The following is a 6,990-nucleotide window of genomic DNA, read 5'->3' as shown; positions in this document are numbered from 1 at the left end:
GTGAATGTTGTCAGAATCAACATGGAGTCATTTATGTCCAACTCTTAACAAAATGGAGTGTGGAGGTCATTGTGTTAATTCATTTTCTGTTGGTATAACATATATGTAATCCCAGCACTAGGGAGGCTGAGGCAGGAGGATTGCCATGAGTTCAAGGCCAGCCAGAACTACATAGTGAGACCTTGTCTCAAAAAACAAACAACAGAATACCAAAGACTGGGAAATCTATAGGAAAAAGAGGTTTATTTGGCTCATGGTTCTGAAGGCTGGAAAGTTCAAGGCTGAGAAGCAGCATCTGGTGAAGGCCTTCTTGCTGGTGCAGGGCTCTCTGCTGAATCTGAAATCAATGCAGGCATCACATGGGGAAAGGAGTGCATACCGGATACCGAGCCGACCAGCTTTTTTAAGACACCTACTCTGGAGATAATCCATTAACCCATTAACTATGACCTCATCGCCTCTTAACAGTTCTGGTCTGGCCTCTTAATACTTCACAGTGGGGATTAGATTTCAGCATTCAAGGCCGTCTTCACTCCTATTTGCCTGATGACAGATAGACTATCACAAAAGACTCCACCAAAACCATAGTCTTCCACAAAAGTCAGCAAATCTACACAAAGATCAGTTGCCTTGCACAAAGGCCCCCCCGCCATGACCTGTGCCAGCTGCTGATTGCTCAACCTTGTGCTGATGACACCCTTGTTATTGAGGTTTCTAGTGAGGATAACCACTTCAAAACCAGCTATGTAACTTCCTCATTTTACCTTTAAAAACCCTTGCCTTCCTTCACCCTCCTGGGCAAACACATGGAGCCTCATTGCATTGTGGTTCCCTGCACACTGACTAAGCTCTTTTCTTTAGAAAGCTTAGGCGGAGACTCAGCAAACAGATGGGACTTGGAGAGTTCCAACTTACCTGGGCTGACTGCAGAGGGCCTGCTGGTGCTATGGAGGTTGACAAAATAATGATCTCCAGAGATGTCCAGACCATAATCCCCAGAAATTGTAAATACATTTTTATCAGGCTGGAAGTATTTTACACATGTGATGATGTGTGGATGTTGGGGGATGGATATTGAGCCTGAATTATCCAGGTGAGCTCAGCGAAACCCTGCCGTCTGTGTGAGAGAGTGTAAGAGGGTCATCATGCACAGTGTGATGACCAAAGGGAGAGGAAGAACCGGAGGAGGAGGAGGAGGAGGAGGAAGAGGAGGAGGAGGTGGCAGAAAAGGAGCAGGAGGTATCACCAGTGAGTTGAGGGTTCTTTTGCTTGAGGCAGATAGAAATCACGAATCAGCAAAGTACAGCTCTGCTAGTGACCGGGGTTTGAGCACCAGTGGCCCTCAGCCCTTAGTGTTACAGCTCTGGGATTTGAGGCTGCCCATAAACCCCAGATGCCTGTGGCCAACACTGCCACCCCCTACCCCCCTCAACTCTGCTGGTTGCTGAACTCTGCCAATTGCTGGCCTTGGATCTTCATCAGCTGATGGTCTATGGAGCTCTTCAAGGCTAACAGGCCCTAGGGTTTATAGCTCTTTTCAAGTAACTCTTCTATCTATACCACTTGGGATAATCTCAAATAGATTACAGAGCCTTCTGAATCCACACTACCTGAAAAATAAATCCCTACCATCAGAGCAAGTCTTTACCTGAAAAGGGCCTGTGCTGCAGCTCCAGGGTCACTAACCAGAGGAAGCCCTCCTAAACCAACCAGAGAAGTGTGAGGAGAATGCTATTTATATAGCAGATACAGGCCTGTGATTGGCTCGCATTCAAGACTGCTGATTGGTCCAATTTTGAACCGTGATTAGTCTATGTGTAAGCCTGCTGATTGGTCTGATTGGTCTAAACTCAAACCTTCTGATCTAAGCCTACTGATTGGTCCAAGTTTAATTCTACTGCTTGGTTCAAATTCAAGCCTACTGCAGTCAGTGTAGATACTTTCTAGAGTGAGAGTGGGTGTCTAGGACATCTGCATCTGTCACAGCAGCAGTTCAGTGGAGCAAGGGAAAGAGGGTACCATGGCTGACAGGGGAGCTGCACCTGTCAGAGCAGCCTGGAGTGGCTGAGAAGTAACCCGAGGGGTGTTGGGAGGACACTGAGGCACTCTGTTACCAATCCCTCCTCCAGGGATGGTGCAGGAGCAAATGGAAGCAAGGGGGATGGGTGTCACAGCTGTTGACCAAGCCACATCCCCCTCTGGCCATCACAGGAGAAAGGGGAGAGAGGCAGAGAGAGAGAGAGAGGGAGAGAGAGACAGACAGAGAGAGAGAGAGAGAGGTTTGAAGATACTGAAAGATGGAGGAAGGTGTCAGGAGCCAAGATTTCCCCTGGAGCTTCCAGAAGGAACACACCAGCACCTTGACCTTAGGAATCTTAACTCTCAGAACTGTAAGCTCATACATGTATGTTGTTTCAAGCCACCAATTATAACTGCTACTGAGCCAGTTCTAACAGCTCAGCCACTAGCCAGTGTGCCAGGCCTGGTGGCAGCCCCAGACCACAGGGTTGGGGACAGATATGGGCATAGGAAGGGCTGGCAGGTGAGTGTGGCCTTCTGTGGTGAGGAGATGAATCCCCAGAGCAAAGCAAGGTCACACTGGTGGGCTGTACCCCTGAGGAGGTGTGAGGAGGCCATGTGAGGATTTCATTCTCCTTTCCCTTGAACTCTGGTGACAACCAGGAAAGTGGTTGGATCCACTTTCAATGTGGTTCTCCAGTGTCTGCACTCCACACAGTTGTCTCCAGTCAAGCCTGTCACATGGGAATGAAAGGCCAGGAAGTGTTAGAAGTGAGGCCTAGTCCACCTCACCCTGCTGTCTCTGAGGCCACTGAGGCAGTAGTGGTAGCCTTGTGCCCTGGACAGAGGGGCAGCATTGAGTTGGGAGAACAGACAGCCCTGGAGTTGCAGGAGGGGCTCAGGAGGGAGGGGAGGCTGGGCGTGTCAGGATGGCCACAAGCTGAGCCTCCTTGCCTCAGGTGAGGGGTCCTAGAACAGGACCATGACATGGTCACATGTGAGCAAATGGGCACTGCTGTGCAGGGCGTGGTGTGTGTGCTTGCGCCCCATTCCAAAAGTTAAGATTTAATTCCCAATGTGACAGTACTAAGATGTGGGGTCTTAAAAGGGGGTCAAAGCCCCTATAAAAGGGCTTGAGGTAGAAGGGGGGCATCATTTTCTTTTCCACCTTTCGCCTTCTACCATGCTGCTATCTAGAGGACACAACAAGAAAGCCCTCCCAGGATCCCAAACCTTAGACTTTTAGCCTCCAGACCTGGGAGTTGTGCCACCTGGGCTCCTGGTGGGAGGGTCTGAAAGGTGGAGGGGTGCTGTGGACTTTGTTGTAGTTTGGATCTTAAATGTTCTTAAAAGTCTTGTATGCTAAAGGCTTGGTCAGCAGCCTATGGTACAGTTGGGAGGTGGTGGAACCTCAAATGGGTGGAGCCTGGTGGGAGGAAGTTAGGTCATTGGGTATCAAGAGCCACTCTATGTAATTTTGGGGGGAAAATAATTTCATAATTAAATTATGGTTAGGGCTATCTGAGACCTAATGTCTTCTTGTTGTGTGGGCTGGCCATGGCATGCAGAAACAATTCTGTGTGCCTCCAGTCACAGTCACAGCTGAGGCCTCAATGGTCTCATGATGCTGTGACACTCAAGGGCAAGATTGCATCAGTTGAAGATATCTTGCTTCCTTGAGAACTGAGTAGTAATGAAGAAAGAGAAATTTTTGCCTAGGGGCAGGACAAATTCCTTATTAGCTTGGCATTTCACCTCATCTACTGTTGTAAGAATTCTTTGCCCATCTCACTGTCCTCATCAACATAAGAGCCTCATCAACATAAGCTCCTCATCAACTTAAGATCCTCATCAGCATAGGATTACCGCCACCCCCTGAGTCACCTGATACTCCCTCTGATTATTGTGTGCACCCAATAAATAGTGGCTATCTTGAAGTGTCTTTGTCTTTGCCCATTCTGGCATTGACCACCCAAGCCCTCACATACTTTAAAATTGTGTCTCTTTGTCTTTCTTTAGCCCTTGCTGTACCCCTCTTTAGGCAGATTGGAGGACTGACCAGCCAGATAATTGGAGGTGCCTTTGATGGGGATATGGGAACCCAAGCCCTTCCTCTCCCTCTCATTTTGCTTTCTGGCCATGATGAGATGAGCAACCTCACTCTACCACAAACTCCCCACCATGATGTTCTGCCTTGCTACAGGCATGAAGGCAACTGGGCCAGTGACCATGGACTGAAACCTCTGAAACTATGAGCCAAAATAAACCTTTCTCCCTTAAAAGCTGATTATCTTAGGAATATCTTAGCAGGGGCTTAGTCAGGAACCAGGTGTAGAGGGGCACTCAGGATATGGTTGATGTGAAGTGAATTCAGCCCAGTCATGTTCCAGGCCTGGCCTGAAGTAACCCTTCCAGGAGTCCTATTCCTCCTAGACATGGGACTCTCCAAGGTAGTATAACACAGAGGGATGTGGTAGAAGATAGGGCCTAAGATTTAAAGGTTGCTTGAAGGACCCTTTCTCATTTGAAAAGAATCTTCATTCTTTATTCAGTCTGCATTTCTAATAGCCAGAAACAAATCCTCTGTAAAATGCACACGTGGACTGTATGAGTCAGGGTAATCGATGACGGCTGGTGTAACAATCACGGCCTCTCAACAAAAGTGGAGGAAATGGCTGTGGGAGGGGGATCTAGAGTGCATTTTATCTCTAGCCACACACTGTTCCCAACCCAGTACCCCATGAATCCCATGAAGGCATGGTGTAGGGATGCATTCCCCAATGTAGGACACCCCCCCAACCCCGTCGTGGTGACTATACCTTGGGAGTTCTTAATCTGACTTCCTGATGGAGAGTCTCAGTGGGGCCCATGTAATTCTCCAGAGGTCTAACAACATGAAGGAGTGGTGGCGCTCCATCTTCCTCGTGGAAGTCTCGATTTAATCTGTACACATTCACCCTACTCCCTTCTGGGAAGCTCTTTGTACCAAGGACATCCTTGTCAAGTCAGGTTTTCTAAAGACTTCTGCTATAAAGCCTTCCTTGGGAGGAACCTGGTGACACTTGTCTTATACATGCATAATAATGAGCAGCAGCCTGGTGACTTCTCTGGACAAAGAAGGCTCACTCCAGGGTGACTTGTCAGGAAATTCTGCAAGTTACATTTTACCTGATTCTGAATTTTAAATTTTATTAAAAATTAAGCAATGTACTACATGATTCAAAATTCAAAGTGTACCCATTCTCATGATAACAAACCCACTTCCTACATTAATTCATTTAGAGGGTGGAGAGCTGATGACCTTATCACTTTTTTTTTTTGAGATGGGGTCTTGCTGTGTTGTCCAGGCTGACCTCAAGTTCCTGAGTTCAAGCTGTCCTCCTGCCTCAACCTCCTGAGAAGATGGGACCACAGGCATATGCCACTGTGACCCACTTTTTTAGTTTTCTTACTTTAGATTCTTGTTAAACAAATGCAGGGCCAGGTGTGGTGGTGCAGGCCTGTAATCCCAGTACAGAAGGCTGAGGCAGGAGGATAACTTTGACGTCAAGGCCAGCCTGGACTGCATAGTGAGACCTTGTCTCAAAAAACAAACAAAAACAAAACAAAACAAAAACCAAATCAGGAAGCCAGGCCCAACCATAGCGGTAGGTTACACAGGACCGGAGACTCCAGGATGGATGGGCATCATTCTATCTGCACTCCCTTCTTCCTTTTCTTTTGCAAAATGAGAAGAAACCTTTTCTCTCGTTTCTTGGGAGCCGTCCTTATGTCTCAGCTCCTTTCTGCTCTGCTGTGTGTGTGTGTGTGTGTGTGTGTGTGTGTGTGTGTGTGTGTACTGGGGATTGAATCCAGGACTTTCATACTGAGCTACATCCCAGCTCTTCTTTATTTTTTAGTTTGAGACAAGGTCTCATTAAATTGCTCAAGCTGGACTCAAACTTGGGATCTGTCTGCCTCACCCTCCCAGAGCACTGGAATTACAGGCATGCGTCACCATGGCCAGCTTCTTCCGCTCTTATGAATCCATCCATACACAACAAGTTACAGATTGCCTGACCTTGAGTTTTCTCCTTTATAAAACAGGGAAATTTCCCTATGATTCTTCATATGTGTGCAGTGAGGATAAAAATCATAACAAAGCATGACACTTAAATAACACAATAATAAAGTGTAGCTGCTGTGAAATAACTACCCTGGTCTGCAGAGTGTTCCCATGCTGTTCCCTTTGCCTTTTATTCCTTAGGCTCTAGACAAAACTCCCTGAACTGCCCTCCATGGATTGTTCTCACATTACAGCAACAGATACTGAAGATGCTGCGTCATGGAAGCCTTGGGCTGAAGACAGGAATCTGCTAACACTAGCTCTAGCTTGCTGCCTCCTGGTGGGACATAGGAGTTGGGGGGTAACCACTCCCACTGGAGAGCTATGCACTGGTCCTTCCCTGCCCACCACTCACATGTGCACACACACATACATGCACACACACACACACACACGCACACGCACACAGTCATACAAAAGTACAATGAAAGAGAAAATAGTTTGCAATGCTACCCAGTACATTTTCTTTTTAGCCAGTACGTTTTTGTAGCCCCGAGTTCCTTTTTAATCCAGCCAGTGCCCTCTGCCTCCTGCTTTCATTGCTTCAGGGATGGGAAGAGACACCAGAAAGCAGAGCACAAAGAGTAAATGTTGCTGCTGTGGTTTCACAGCCTCCCAGCATTTGTGGGAAGAGAAAGGAATGTGCACCTAGCCTGGAGGGACGAGGGAGCAGTGGGAGGGACTTGCAGCCTTGGATGGGAAGAGGTGGCCTGGGCTGAAGTGAGGACAGAGAGCTGGGGGTCCCGGGCTGGCACCCGACTCGCAGTAGCTGAGAGCAACACCCCAGGGACCCGAGGAGCCCATCTGGGGAGCCATTTGCCACTGGGATCAGCTCTTGAAACGGGCCAGTCCAAACTGAGATGTGC

At 48.0% G+C, this 6,990-nt stretch overlaps 1 long non-coding RNA gene across 1 annotated transcript; it reads right to left on the bottom strand.

Moving 5' to 3' along the window:
- Positions 1-228: 228 nt before the first annotated feature.
- LOC110345093 (uncharacterized) lies at positions 229-1,701 on the bottom strand. The gene is made up of 3 exons (XR_002388161.2): positions 1,649-1,701; positions 916-1,117; positions 229-337 (listed from the first exon to the last, which is right to left on the bottom strand). It is a non-coding gene; the product is annotated as an uncharacterized LOC110345093 (long non-coding RNA).
- Positions 1,702-6,990: the final 5,289 nt, after the last annotated feature.

Source organism: Heterocephalus glaber, unplaced genomic scaffold, assembly GCF_053883595.1.
Source record: "Heterocephalus glaber isolate CG9 unplaced genomic scaffold, H.glaber_assembly_v1.0 deba00000937, whole genome shotgun sequence".
In the NCBI taxonomy this organism is placed as follows: domain Eukaryota; kingdom Metazoa; phylum Chordata; class Mammalia; order Rodentia; family Bathyergidae; genus Heterocephalus; species Heterocephalus glaber.
The sequence above is the reverse complement of the archived record's forward strand: the minus strand, read 5'-3'. Positions and strand labels throughout refer to the sequence as shown.